The sequence below is a fragment of the Sapajus apella genome, unplaced genomic scaffold, assembly GCF_009761245.1.
Source record: "Sapajus apella isolate SASKATOON/1434 unplaced genomic scaffold, GSC_monkey_1.0 scaffold140, whole genome shotgun sequence".
NCBI classification, from domain to species: Eukaryota; Metazoa; Chordata; class Mammalia; order Primates; family Cebidae; genus Sapajus; species Sapajus apella.
Genome location: NW_022437080.1, coordinates 2,770,157 through 2,785,516, shown reverse-complemented (window position 1 = coordinate 2,785,516; position 15,360 = coordinate 2,770,157). Strand labels below are relative to the sequence as shown.

The 15,360-nt window shown below is 46.4% G+C and overlaps 1 non-coding gene and 1 pseudogene across 1 annotated transcript; one reads left to right on the top strand and one right to left on the bottom strand.

The window, feature by feature from the left end:
- The first annotated feature begins 2,212 nt into the window (after positions 1–2,212).
- LOC116540491 lies at positions 2,213–2,353 on the top strand. The gene has a single exon (XR_004264466.1). It is a non-coding gene; the product is annotated as a U4 spliceosomal RNA (small nuclear RNA).
- Positions 2,354–10,193: 7,840 nt separating this feature from the next.
- On the bottom strand, positions 10,194–14,215 carry LOC116540478 (annotated as a pseudogene).
- Positions 14,216–15,360: the final 1,145 nt, after the last annotated feature.

The window sequence follows — 15,360 nt, the reverse complement described above, 5'->3', positions numbered from 1 at the left end:
GGGCAATTCAAGGAAGGATAGGTTGACCGATAGCCACTAGGCCAGTTCGGATCCATCATAGGGATTCTATTTCTTTTCCTAACCAGAAACAATATCCCCTAAAGCCAGTAGCTAGGAAAGTGCTAGAAGCCATCATTAACCTAAAGATGCAGAGCCTCCTCAAACCCTGTAACGGGTCCTGCAACACCCCAATATGAGGAGTACAAAAACCCAATGAGGAATGGAGATTAATTCAGGACCTCCACCTCATTAATGAGGCTGTAGTCCCAATTCATCCAGACTGGAACCTCTTCATGGATGGAAGTTCCATTCTGAAGCAGGGAGTCCATAAGGCAGGATATGCAGTAGTCACTCTGAATGATATTATTAAAAGTGCACCCCTCTCTCCAGGCACAAGCGCTCAACTAGCTAAACTGATAGCTCTTACAAGAGCACTTGAGTTAAGCAAGGGAAAGCTAGCCAACATTACAGTGACTCCAAGTATATTTTCTCAGTTCTTCATGCTCATGCTGCCATTTGGAAAGAAAGACACTTTCTTACTGCTAATGGATCCCCTATAAAATACTGCCAGGAAATTGACAGCTTATTATCCTCAGTATTCCTTCCAAGAGAGGTAGCAGTAATGCATTGTAAGGGACATCAGAAGAGAACAAATTAAATAGCCAAAGGAAACAAGTTAGCTCATCAAGCAGCCAAGTCAGCAGCAAGGAAGCCTCAGGGCATCAACACACTTAAAGCCCCTCTAATCCGGGAAGGCTCCGTAAGAGAAATTAAGCCTCAGTACTCTCCTGCAGAGATAGAATGGGCCATCTCTCAAGGGTACACTTTCCAGCCCTCAGGATGGCTACAGAGGATAGCAAGCTTTACTTGTCAGCCTCCAGCCCCTGGCAAGTCCTTAAAAATCCTTCACCAAGCATTTCACTTAGGAAAGGATAAAATGTATCAGTGTGCTCAGAGATTTTTTTCAGGAGAGGACTTAATAAAAACAGGCAAACAGGTTGTTAATGCTTGTGAAGTCTGTCTTAAAAGTAATCTCCTTGGCCAGGCACAGTGGCTCACGCCTGTAATCCCAGCACTTTGGGAGACCAAGGATGGTGAATCACCTGAAGTCTGAAGTTTGAGACCAGCCTGCTCTACATGGTGAAACCCCATCTCTACTAAAAATACAAAAAATAGCCAGGCACGATGGCACACACCTGTAATTCCAGCTATTTAGGAGGCTGAGGCAGGAGAATCAATTGAACCTGGGAGGTGAAGATTGCAGTGAGCTGAGATTGCACCAGTGCACCCCAGCCTAGGCAACAAAGTAACACTCTGTCTCAAAAATTAATAATAAAAATAAATAAATAAAATATGAGGTTACTCTATCCATTCAATCCAATGCCACTTAGCCATAAACAAAGTTACTTTTATACTAATGTTTCTGGTAAAGTACAGTAACATCTGCTGAAGGCAAACCAGTAGTATAACCCATGAGAATGGCTAGCAGGTATCCAACAAACTCTACTGTCGTGGTTGTGGCCTATAGTATCATCAATAATAGTGGCAATCTTAATACTCATATTTAAATGCTATATTCTAACGCTGGGCCTGGTCCATGAAAACATTTTTGTGGACCAGGCTCAGGGTCCCTCTGCTATGTGTAGTCTAGGGACTTGGTGCCCTGAGTCCCAGCCAGTGCATCCATGACTAAAAGAAGCCAAGGTACAGTTGAAGCTGTTGCTTCAGAGGGCAGAACCCCAAGCCCTGGCAGCTTCCACTTGGTGTTGAGCCTATGGGTGCACAGAAGTTACAAATTGAGGTTCGGAAATCTCTGTCTAGATTTCAGAGGATGTATGTAAATGCCTGGATACCGAGGCAGAAGTTTGCTGCAGGGGCGGGGCCCTCATGGAGAACCTCTGCTAGGGCAGTGTGGAAGGGAAACGTGAGGTAGGAACACCCTCACAGAATCCCTACTGGGGCACTGCCTAGTGAAGCTGTGAGAAGAGGACCACTGTCCTCCAGACCCACCAACAGCTTGAACCATGCACATGGAAAAGCTGCAGACACTCAATGCCAGCCCATGAAACAGCCAGGAGGAAGGCTGTACCTTACAAAGCCACAGGGGTGGAGCTGCCCAAGACTGTGGGAACCCACCTCCTGCATTAGCAAAACCTGGATGTGAGACCAGGAATCAAAGGAGATCATTTTGGACCTTTAAAATTTGACTGCCAGCTTTGTACAGTGGCAGTATTGTAGCCAATGAGGTTTATCCAAGGCGCGATTATTGCTAATTGAAAACTTTTCCCAATATCCTGTTATGACGACTTGAAATATAGTCGGCATTGGCAATTTTTGGAAGTCTCCATGGAGACTGAATTAAAAAAAAAATGGACTGCCTTGCTGGATTTTGGACGTGCATGGGACCTGTAACCCCTTTGTTTTGGTCAATTTCTCTCATTTGGGATGGCTGTATTTACCCAATACTTGTACCCCCATTGTATCTAGGAAGTAACTAGCTTCCTTTTGATTTTACAGGCTCATAGGTGGAAGGGATTTGCCTTGTCTCAAATGAGATTTTGGACTATGGACTTTTGAGTTAATGCTGAAATGAGTTAAGACTTAGGGGGACTGTTGGGAAGGCATGACTGATTTTTGAAATGTGAGGACATGAGATTTTGAAGGAGCCGGGGTGGAATGATGTAGTTTACCTTTGTCCCCACTTAAATTTCATCTTGAATTGTAACTCCCACAATTCCCATGTGTCATAGAAGGAACCTGGTGGGAGGTGATTGAATGATGAGGTGGGACTATGCTGTTCTCATGATAACGAATGAGTCTCATGAGATCAGATGGTTTTAAGAATGGGAGTTTCCCTGCACAAGCTCTCTCTTTGCCTGCCACCATCCATGTAAGATGTGATTTGATCCTCCTTACCTTCTGCCATGTTTGTGAGGCCTCCCAGCCATGTGGATCTGTAAGTCCAATAAAGCTCTTTATTTTGTAAATTTCCCAGTCGTGGGAATGTCTTTATCAGCAGCATGAAAACAGACTAATACATGCCATATCTAATGTAATGCATGTTCCCAGTCTGCTTTTTTTAGGCCTGTATGTCCTGACCAGAATATAGGCTGTGGGAGATCTGGAACCTTGTCATCTTGTTCTTCTTTTTTATAGGCTAGTCAAGTGAAGCAATGGGAATGGAGAAGGAACAAATAAATCTGTAACTGGTGATAATCAATCAACCAATTGTAAACACCACTGCACTTGCACCAGCCTTGTTCTCTGTTTTTTTCACAGTCTATATGGTGAGTACTCAATAAACTTTGTTTAATTCATGAAATATCAAATAATGAGAAGGTTATAAGAGCACTAGACCATAAAAACAGGAAGGCCTGTCTTACAGCGGGTTTTTTTTTTTTTTTTTTGAGACAGAGTCTCGCTGGTGCTGGAGTACAGTGGTGTGATCTCGGCTCACTGTAATCTCCACCTCCATTGCAGGAGATTCAAGCAATTCTCCTGCCTCAGCCTCCCGAGTAGCTGGGACTACAGGCGCGTGCCACCACACCCAGCTAATTTTTGTATTTTTGTGGAGATGGGGTTTCACTGTGTTGGCCAGGATGGTCTTGATCTCTTGACCTCGTGATCCCCCCACCTCAGCCTCCCAAAGTGCTGGGATTACAGGCGTGAGCCACCGCACCCGGCCCTTAGAGTGTTTTTTAAAATTCCCCAAGGGTTGCAAGTGAAGTTTCAATTAGATACGTGAAACACTTAACAGTGGCTAACCACAAACACCTGGGCTCAATGATCATGGGCACCACTCCTCCTCTATTTCCAATGCAAATGAATCTGGGAGTAGCAGGGCCCCAGCCTGCTTGAGAAAGAGTGAGAGACTCAGCCAGGGAGTTCCCTGGGGTCTATAACAGTTATTACAATATTGAAATATTTGCCTAAGTAACCTCTGACCACCCCTGTCTCAGGATCTCACATCCAGCAATTGGAGGGCTAATGCCTGGCCTTACTAAAGCCAGCAGCCCCTAGGTTGTTAAATATTTCTGCTTTCTGAGAATTTGTTTACTGGCAGAAGCAAGTTTCGGAAAAAGGTCAATTTGGACTAGACCCTGAAGAACCCAAATCTTGCCAACAGCCGCTTCATAGGATCTTTTAATTTTTTGAGATGGAGTTTCACTCTGTCACCCAGGCTGGAGTGCAGTGGTGTGATCCCATCTCACTGTAACCTCTGCCTCAGCCTCCAGAGTAGTTGGGATTATAGGTGCATGCCACCATGCCCAGCTAATTTTTGTATTTTTAGTAGAGATGGCATTTCACCACGTTAACCAAGCTGGTCTCGAATTCCTGGCCTCAAGTAATCCACTTACCTTGGCCTCCCACAGTGCTGGGATTACAGGTGTGAGCCACCATGCCCAACTATAGGATCTTATATAGGGTGACAACCTATTATTATTTAAACTAACTCCCCCCTGCCTTTTTTTTTTGAAGTCTTCGTATGTCTTCGTATGTTGCCCAGGCTGAGGCTGGAGTGCAGTGGTATAAGGAAAAAGGATGTGTTGTGGTCAAGAATAGGCCAAGGCAGTCCTCCAGTCCAGCGTGACTCAGTGAGTTTGGAGCACAGGCGCACAATCCACTCATTATGTAACCACGCCATGTGAGGCGCATTATATGATCACCCACGTAAGCTTGTGCTTGGCTTGGAGACACTATTGTCTATAAAAGGTATAACTACCCTTCTGACACTGTACATATGACTCACACTTAGAGGAAGAGTAAAGCCATATCAAACTGTCTACACTTCCTCAGGTGTTTTCCCAGCTACCCATCACCCCACCAACTCCCTTCAACATCAGTTTGGGCTAGAACCTGACGTCCGAACAGGATCCTGGGGTGAGTCAGCCTTTGGTCCCCGCTGATTTCGAGTCTGCCATGTGACTGCAGCATGGGTTGTGGTACCCGTTGGCAGCTACGCTACTCAGATGGGCTCCAGTGGTAAGCTGGGCAGCAATGGATGGGTCCCTCTGCAAGCATGGAGAAGGCACTGGGGCGGCTGGAAGCATGGAGCTCTGAGAAGGAGTGAGCTTTTGCCAGCAGAGTTGGATGAGCATTTTTTACTGTGCTACGAGACGTATACATGCAGACCCTGAGAAATGCAGTGCAGGTGAGGGCCCTCCAGGTGCAGGCAGGGCGCCTGGAGGCCCAGCTACAGAGCTCGAATAATGAGTTAGAAGCTGCTGTGAATGGGGGCCTCCAGGCACAGGCACATTCCTGGAGGCCCAGCTACAGAGCTTGGAAAAGGAATTAGAGGCTGCTATGACTGCAGGCCTGGGTCACTGATCTTGGCCAGAGACCCCCACTTGGTCTGATACGGAGGAGGAAGAACCCCTGATGCGGGCTTGCCCAGTGGTCCATGCTGTAAATCAGGGGAAGATGCCCCACCCACAAGGGGCTTCCCAATGGGAGAAAGGGGGACCCAAGAAGAGTGACATGCTTATAGATGTGGATAGATTTGATTTTGGCCAGGATTGACCAAGAAAAAAATCTATAAGCAGCCCAATGAAGTTCTTTTTTTTTTGAGACAGTCTCTCTGTTGCCAGGCGCCAGGCTGGAGTGCAGTGACGCAATCTCAGCTCACTGCAATCTCTGCCTCCTGGGTTCAAGCAATTCTCCTGCCCCAGCCTCCCAAGTAGCTAGGACTACAGGCATGCGCCACCACACCCAGTTAATGTTTATATTTTTTAGTAGAGGCAGGTTTTCACCATGTTGGCCAGGATGGTCTTGATCTCTTGACCTCATGATACACCCGCCTTGGCCTCCCAAAGTTCTGGGATTACAGGCATGAGCCACTGCGCCCGGCCAGAGTTCTTTTTTTTTTTTTTGAAATGGAGTCTCCCTCTGTCACCCAGGCTGGAATGCAGTGGCACGATCTTGGCTCACTGCAACCTCTGCTTCCCAAGTTCAAGGGATTCTCCTGCCTCAGCTTCCTGAGTAGATGGGATTATAGGTGCGCACCACTGTGCCCAGCTAATTTTTATATTTTTAGAGGCGGGGTTTTACCATGTTGGCCAGGCTAGTCTCGAACTCCTGACCTCATGATCTGCCTGCCTCAGCCTCCCAAAGTGCTGGGATTCCAGGTGTGAGCCACCACGCCCGGCCTGAAGTTCTCTTAACTTTGTGGACATGGTTGTCTCCTGAGCAGCAATTCCAGAAAATGCCCAATGGGGAGAAGGGCATTGATGCACACCTTCATCCCACCCAGGCGCTTCAGCTCAGACTACATGCTGCAGCCAGGCAGGGGAATAGAGCCTCTTCTGTTTAATTTGTACAGTTGGTGCTGGTGCTAGTAGGTACCAGTGCAGATTATACCCTTGTCTATGGGAACCTGGATAAGTTTCCAGGCAAGGCTGCATAAACAGCTATGAAAACTGATCAATGAAAGTGAAACCTGTATGTCTGTACCTTGGCATTGGCCACTTATGTAAATACATTCTAGAGGTGGATATTTTGTATGGCTTGGCAGCTGTGCCATGTATCACAGACTAGATGGACTGCCTGACAGCAGAATTGGGACAGTAACACTATGCAGTGGACTTGGCTAATGCATTCTTTTCCAGAGAGCCAAGACTAGTTTGCCTTCATGGAGGGGTGACAATGAAATTTCAGTGTTGCCGCAGGGCTATATGCATAGCCCCACCATATGTCATGGTCTCATTGATAATATTATGTTAACCTCTGATTCTCTTGCAGATTTAGAAGTGGCAGTGCCCCTCTTGCCCGAAAGTGGGATGGTATGGCTGAGACCACCTTCCTAGCAGCCAGGCGGGCTATTCAGTAGGCACAAGCCCTATGGGCAGTTGGCCAGGGGCGCCCATTTGAGCTGGATGTACATGTGACCACAGATGGTTTCAGCTGGGGCCTGTGGCAGCACACAGAACACCTGAGAATGTCAGTAGGTTTTTGGTCCCAACTATGGAAGGGAGCTGAGCTCCAATATTCTTTGATACAGAAACAGCTGGCAGCTGTATATGCCGCCCTTCAGGCCCATGAGAGCACGCAGGACAGGCGACAGTCATCATGCAGATGATTTACCCAATAGTGGGGTGGATATGTTCATGGGTAACAACTTCTGGACTAGGACATCGCAGATATCCACTTTGGCAAAGCAGGGGCACCTACTTAGAGCAGCAGAGTACGCTTAGTATAAGCCCCTTAGTAGTAAAATCGCAAGTCTTGGGACCTGTAGTCCTAATGCAAGATAAGGCTGTGGGGCCTGAGGCACCCCTAGACCCTGAGCCTGTCTAAGGAAGGCTGCCCCCATTCCTGGTGAGGCATGGTAAATAAATGGGTCTAGCTGAGGTGCTGGTGCTGCTTGGGCTGCTGTTGCAGTCCAGCCTAGTACTGACACCATATGGTTTGATACCAGGTGTGGACAAAGTGGCCAATGGGCTGAACTCAAAGCAGTGTGGACGGTGATCACCAAAGAGGTGACACCTATGGTAATCTGCATCAATAGCTGAGCAGTTTTTTGAGACTTAACCTTGTGGTTAACTACCTAGAAGTTACAGAAGTGGCCAGTTGGTCATCGGCCCATGTAGAGCCAAGCCATGTGGCAAGACCTATAGGGGAAAGGATGACCTCCTTTGACCAGGTATGGGAAGAATGGTAACCTGTTGTTGCCTGCCCCAATACCCCAAAGGGAGGGGAACAAAACATCTGGCTTAATGTATAAAGCAGCATTAGGATAATGTAGACATGGGGTGGTTGCCCACCATAACCTGGAATTGTTGCTCCCTTATGGCTGTAAACTATGTATAAAGTCTATGTGTCAGACCTGTGTGTCCCGGCCCTGTGTGCCAAGCCTGTGTATCAGGCCTGTGTGCCCAGACTTATGTGAATCCTGTGTGCCCAAAACCTATGTCTCCCTTGGTCTAGGGGGTGGAATATAAAGAAAATAGGTGGATGTGCTTCAGTCAAGAAAAGGCTGAGCCGGGCATGGTGGCTCACGCCTGTAATCCCAGCACTTTGGGAGGCCGAGGCAAGTGGATCACAAGGTCAGGAGTTTGAGATCAGTCTGGTCAACACAGTGACACCCTGCCTCTACTAAAAAAAAAAAAAAATAGCTGGGTGAGGTGGTATACAGCTGCCATCCCAGCTACTCGGGAGGGTGTGGCAGGAGAATGGCGTGAACCCAGGAGGCAAAGGTTGCAGTGAGCCGTGATTATGCCACTGCACTCCAGCCTGGGCGACTGTCTTTCAAAAAAAAAAAAAAATCTCTACAAAAAATACAAAAATTAGCTGAGCATGGTGGCATGCACCTGTAGTCCCAGCTACTTGAAAGGCTGAGGTGGGAGGATCACCTAAGCCCAGGGAGGTCAAGGCTGCAGTGAGCCACGATCATGCCCCTGCACTCCAGCCTGGGTGATAGAGTGAGACCCTGTCTCAAAAAAACAAAAAAAAAATAAAAATTATGAGTGTTAAAAATTTTATAGTAGCTGGTAAAAACATATAGAAGACATAAAACGTCCAAAATGGTGGCCAGGCGTGGTGGCTCACACCTGTAATCCCAGCACTTTGGGAAGCTTCATATATATATATATATATATATATATGAAGAAAACGTGCTTTCTGTTTCATATATATAAATATATATAAAATATATAAATATATATGAAACAGATATATATGAAACAGAAATATATTTATATATTTCATATATATTTATATATAATGAAATATATAAATATATATATGAAACAGAAACCATGGAAACAGAAACCACATATATAACCATATATATAATAGAGAGCATATAGAGAGTGTATATATAGAGAGAGCATATATAGAGCATAGTTTCTGTCTTCTCTGCTATACATCTTATCCAATCTTGAGAGAGTCTATTGACTTTCTAAAAAGTTAGTTATTTTGAACGGGTGCAATGGCTCATGCCTGTAATCCCAGTTCTTTGGGAGACCGAAATGGGGTGGTCTCTCAGGAGTTTGAGAACAGCTTGGACAACAGAGCAAGGCCATCTACAAAAAGAAGTGATTTTTAAGGCCGGGCGTGGTGGCTCAAGCCTGTAATCCCAGCACTTTGGGAGGCCGAGGCGGGTGGATCACGAGGTCAAGAGATCGAGACCATCCTGGTCAACATGGTGGAACCCCGTCTCTACTAAAAATACAAAAAATTAGCTGGGCATGGTGGCGCGTGCCTGTAATCCCAGCTACTCAGGAGGCTGAGGCAGGAGAATTGCCTGAACCCAGGAGGCAGAGGTTGCGGTGAGCCGAGGTTGCGTTGAGCCTAGATTGCGCCATTGCACTCCAGCCTGGGTAACAAGAGCAAAACTCCATCTCAAAAAAAAAAAAAAAAGAAGTGATTTTTAAGTTTTAAATTTTTACATGATCAAGTCTTTCCATTGTTTATTTCTTCTGTCACTGCTAAGTTTAAAAAGTATTGTTTTTCAAATATCTCAAAACTTCCTGTTCCCTTTGAATATGAAGATGTGTTAAACTCTGTATTAATAAGGAGAATGCATTTGGGACACGCATGGTCTCAGGGTGTTTATATGACTTGGGAAACAGAAGTTGGTCTGAATTTACAAACACATCAGTCTGTGAATCCGGAAGTATTCCTGTGCAGGGCCCATATTAGTAGCATTACAAAATATAAATATTGGAAACCTAAAAGGTGAACATGTTGGTTTTTTTTTCTTCGTCTTCTGTCTTCCTTTCTTTCTGCTTTTTTTTTTTTTTCTTTTTTTTTTTTGAGACAGTCTTGCTCTGTTGCCAGGTGCCAGGCTGGACTGCAGTGGTGCAATGTCAGCTCACTGCAGCCTCCGCCTCCTAGGTTCAAGCAATTCTCCTGCCTCAGCTTCCTGAGTAGCTGGGACTACAGGCACGTGCCACCATGCCCAGCTAATTTTTGTATTTTTAGTAGAGATGGGATTTCACCATGTTGGCCAGGATGGTCTCAATCTTTTGACCTCATGATCCGCCCGCCTCGGCCTCCCAAAGTGTTGGGATTACAGGCGTGAGCTACCGTGCCCGACCTCTTTTTGCTTTTTAATCAGACAGGGTCTTGCTATGCTTCCCAGGCTGGTCTCCAACTCCTGGGCTCAACAATACTCTTGCCTTCACCTCTAAAAGTGCTGGAATTACAGGCATGAGCCATGACGCCCAGACTGTTTTTTAAATTCAACATATAGGTTATATGCCCACTGAAAAGACAAAATTAATTAGGAAATAGGTTATCAGCTGAGTGTGGTGGCTCACACCAGCACTTTGGGAGGGCAAGGTACACGGATCACTTGAGGCCAGGAGTTCAAGACCAGCCTCACCAACATGGTAAAACCCTGTCTCTACCAAAAATATAAAAATTGGCTGAGTGTGGTGGTGTGTCCTGTAATCCCAGTTATTCCAGGAGCTTGAACCCAGGAGGCAAGACTCTGCCTCAAAAAAAAAAAAAAAAAAAAAAACGGCCAGGCATGGTAGCTCACTCCTGTAATCCCAGCACTTTGGGAGGCTGAGGTAGGCAGATCACAAAGTCAGGAGTTCGAGACCAGCATGGCCAATATGGTGAAACCCCATCTCTACTAAAATTACAAAATTAGCCAGGCAGAGGTTGCAGTGAGCCAAGACTGCACCACTGCACTCCAGCCTGGCGACACAGACTCCATCTCAAAAAAAAAAAAAGAGGTTCTCATCAACAGATTAATCTTTTCATTATTCCCCAATGTTTCCTTAAAACAGTTTTCATAATTTTGTTTAACAGCATTAGTGATACAGAGGTAGACTTTAATTTTTATTTATTTATTTATTGAGACAGAGTCTTGCACTGTCACCAGGGCTGGAGTGCAATGGTACGATCTCGGCTACTGCAACTTTCTCCTGCTGGGTTCAAACAATTCTCCTGCCTCAGCCTCCCAAGTACCTGAGATTACAAGCGCCTGCCACCACCCCTGGCTAATTTATTTTATTTTATTTTTTATATATTTTTTTAACTTTTTTGTATTTTTTTTTTTTTTTTTTTTTTTTGAGACGGAGTTTCGCTCTTGTTACCCAGGCTGGAGTGCAATGGCACGATCTCGGCTCACCGCAACCTCCGCCTCCTGGGTTCAGGCAGTTCTCCTGCCTCAGCCTCCTGAGTAGCTGGGATTACAGGCACGCACCACCATGCCCAGCTAAGTTTTTGTATTTTTAGTAGAGACAGGGTTTCACCATGTTGACCAGGATGGTCTCGATCTCTTGACCTCGTGATCCACCCGCCTCGGCCTCCCAAAGTGCTGGGATTATAGGCTTGAGCCACCGCGCCCGGCCTAACTTTTTTGTATTTTTAGTAGAGACGAGGTTTCGCTATGTTGGCAAGACTGGTTTCAAACCTCTGACCTTGTGATCCACCCGCCTCAGCCTCCCAAAGTGCTGGGATTACAGGCATGAGCCACCACGCCCGGCCTAATTATATATTTTTTTGAGACAGAGTCTCACTCTGTCGCCCAGTCTGGAGAAAAGTGGCACAATCTCAGCACACTGCAACCTCTTTCTCCTGGGTTCAAGCAATTCTCCCACCTCTGCCTCCTGAGCAGCTGGGGAGTACAGGCATGGATCACCACATCTGACTAATTTTTGTATTTTTAGTAGAGACCAGGTTTCACCATGTTGGCAGGCTGGTCTCAAACTCCTGAGCTCAAGTGATACAAGAGGCAAACTTTTTTTGGCTTATTTTTATTTTTACTAGATTTCATTTTATTTTTGAGATGGAGTTTTGCTCTTGTTGCCCAGGCTGGAGTGCAATGGTGCGATCTTGGCTCACCACAGCCTCCGTCTCCCCGATTCAAGCAATTCTCCTGCCTCAGCCTCCCAAGTAGCTGGGATTACAGGCATGTGCCACCACATCCAGCTAATTTTGTATTTTTAGTAAAGACGGGATTTCTCCACTTTGGTCAGGCTGGTCTTGAACTCCTGATCTCAGGTGATCCGCCCACCTTGGCCTCCCAAATTGCTGGGATTACAGGCGTGAGCCACTGCATCTGGCTACTAGATTTTAAATGCTTTAAAATTTTTTTGGTTCTTTTTACTTTTAAATACAAAGTCTGAGCTGTCCCAGTGCCCCAAGTCTTCCCTTCCACTAAGGTCTGGTAGACCTTATCTTTCACTAAGTTCTGGTAGTCCGAATCTTCAATCAGAACCTCTGTGATAGCATCCGAGTTCATGAGCAGCCCTTCGGTGCCCTCACTGCTGCTGTTTCCTGCAAAGCTTTTCCCCCGGCTCACCTGTCCCATCCCACTGCAGTATGACCCTGACATCCTTTCAGCTTCTAGTGGTAGGCATCCTTCAGAGGTTGAGTTTCCCAAGGGCTCAGGAAGAAAAGGAAAACCCTGACCATCTGAAGGCTGTGTCAAGGACTCTGGGTTAGTGCCCAAAATCTCTGTGCTGATGATGAGGGTGCTTGTGTTGGCAGCCAGAGCTTCTTCAGTCAGCACCTCAGGGTGGCTTTTTGCTTTATGTGTCACTACGCTGTCCTTCTCAAATCTTTTGCCATAGATGTTGCAGGAAAACTGGTAGAAAGACTCTACATCATGCTATTTTTTTTTTGGGGGGGGGACAGATTTTTGTTCTTGCTGCCCAGGCTGGTGTAGCCTCCCTTGGCTCACTGCAATCTCCACCTCCTGGGTTCAAGTGAATCTCCTGCCTCAGCCTCCCAAGTAGCTGGACTGCAGGTGCCTGCCCCCACACTCAGCTAATTTTTTTGTATTTTTTGTAGAGACAGGGTTTCACCATGTTAGATGGGGTTTCACCATGTTAGCCAGGCTGGTCTCAAACTCCTGACCTCAGGTGATCCACCTGCCTTGGCCTCCCAAAGTGCTGGGATTACAGGCATGAGCCATGCGCTCAGCCTCATGCTTCTTCATGTGCCAATTAAGACATGCCTTTTGTTAAGAAGTAAATCTACAGATCTCACATTATAATGGCCTCTCGCCAATGTGAATCATCTAGTGCACTGCCAGATTATGGGACCGCTTGAAGGTCTCAGCACAGTATTCACAGATAAATCCCTTTGATCTGTATGATGTTTGGCATGTCATGGAAGTTGCTTCTGGAGCCTGCAGTATCCACAGGAGGGATGGAGACATACATATTTCTTCTTCAACAAATGCTGCTATTTAATGCGGTGCTGCCAATATCCAGGATGGGCAAGGACAGTTCCACATCCTCCAGCTCACAATGGACACATTGGAGGTTTTCTTTTGGGTAAATGCCATCTTTCCATCTTCTTCCTCTCCTCCTCAGAGGTTCCCCATCCTCCCTAATTTCATTCTCTTTGTTCACCTCTACCTCTACTTCCACTTTAATTTCCTTCTTCTCTTTCTCCCCTTTCACTTTCCCTGATTTTCACATGGCTTTGGGGTTTCCCTTTCTAAGAGGGGTTTATAGGTCTCATCTCTTGGGTCATCTTTGAATGTCTCCTCTTCACTGATCAATGTCTCTTCTTCATCCTCACTAATGCCACCTGGAGACTGATGCTCTTCTCCAATGTCATCACTGAGCTGGTCTGTATTTGGTTCTGCCTTGCAGATGAGCTGCAATGAACTGGTCTTGCCCTGAGAGCCTCAGGTGTTCTTTGTATTACCATGACAAGAAATAGGTGTCCTGCTTCTACTGCACCAGCCCAGCCTAGGTCTAGATGCAGCAATGGAAACTTCCTGAGAGAGGGCAGAACTGTCTTCCTCTTTTTTTTTTTTTGAGACAGAGTCACACTCTGTCACCCAGGCTGGAGTGCAGTGGCGCAATCTCAGCTCACTGCAACCTCTGTCTCCTGGGTTCAAACGATTCTCCTGCCTCAGCTTCCCAAGTACTTAGGATTATAGGCACATGCCACCACACCCAGATTTTTTTTTTTTTTTTTTTGTATTTTTAGTAGAGATGGGGTTTCACCTTGTTGGTCAGGCTGGTCTTGAACTCCTGACCTCGTGATCCACCCACCTCGGCCTCCCAAAGTGCTGGGATTACAGATGTGAGCCACCGTGCCCCACCCAGTTGTTACTTTTTCTAGGCATAGGAATCTCAGACTCTTCTTCCTGAATTGGAGACAGGGATTTTACGGCCTGGGGCTGCTGCTTGGGGACGTCAGGAGGCCTCGCATGGAGGCTGATCCTTCCCTGAGGGGCTGCTCGCCTTTCTCTGACAGGACACAGAAGCTGGGCCTTGGTCCCCACTTTCCCCAAGCCCATGGCTGCTAGTGGTCCCTGCAGGCGCCACTGCCGCCTCAGGGGGACGTTGTTGTGGGACTCCTCTGGAGCTGCCTTCGCCAAAGAGGCAGACTTCTAAAAACAGAATTTAGGGTACACAAATACAGGACTCAGTGAAAATGACATGCATCTTTAGATCTCAGAATTTGGGAGATAAACGTTTCATCTTGCTGAAATTCTCTTGGATCTCAGTGGCCTGCAGAACATTGCTGGTAGCTAAGAGCTGCACTGTCCAATACATTAGCCACCACCATATGTGACAATGAAAATGTTAAACTTATGGCCAGGCATAGTGGGTCACACCTATAATCCCAGCACTTTGGGATGTTGAGGCAGGAGGATCACCTGAGGTGAGAAGTTAAAGACCAGCCTGGTCAACATGGTGAAACCCCATCTCTACCAAAAAATACAAAAACTAGCTGGGTGTGGTGGTAGGCACCTGTAATCCAAGCTATTCTGGAGGCTAAGGCAGGAGAATCACTTGAACCTGGGAGGCAGAGGTTGGAGTGAGCCAGGATTGTGCCACTGCACCAGTCTGGGTGACAAAGGGAGACTGTCTCAAAAATAAATAAAATTTGAACTTAAAATCTTCATACTAGCCTCCCATATGCAGAAGCTCCATGCAGCCAGTGGCTAGCACACTGGACAGTTCAGGTTTGGAATGTGCCCATCTCAAAGGCAGTTGTCTGACAGCTTTGCCTTATGGTTCTTTCAAAATTCCCAGTTGTCTCCTAGGCTGTTTTCCTCATCCATCTCATAGGGCCCTCTCCTCGAATTCTGTAATTTCAGGTATTCTTTTTCCTTGTGGCTCCACATTGACGCTTCTCAAGATGGGGGCTCAATAAACTTTTGCCAGTAAGTACACACTAAGTGCCACAGAACGGAAGGGAGGCACACACGGCTCAAGTTTGAACCTGCTCCATGTCTGATGGATTCAAGCAGATCTGCCGCCACTCTGCTGCTGTCCAATGTGCATTCTCTTTAGTTCCAAACTGCTCTTCCACTGATGAAGAGGAGAGCCTGGTGCAGGCACGAATACTGATCAGAATCAACCTAGCCCCATCTTCTATCCAGGAGCTGCAAACAGGTACTTTTTTTTTTTTTTTTTTTTTTTTTTTTTTTTTTTT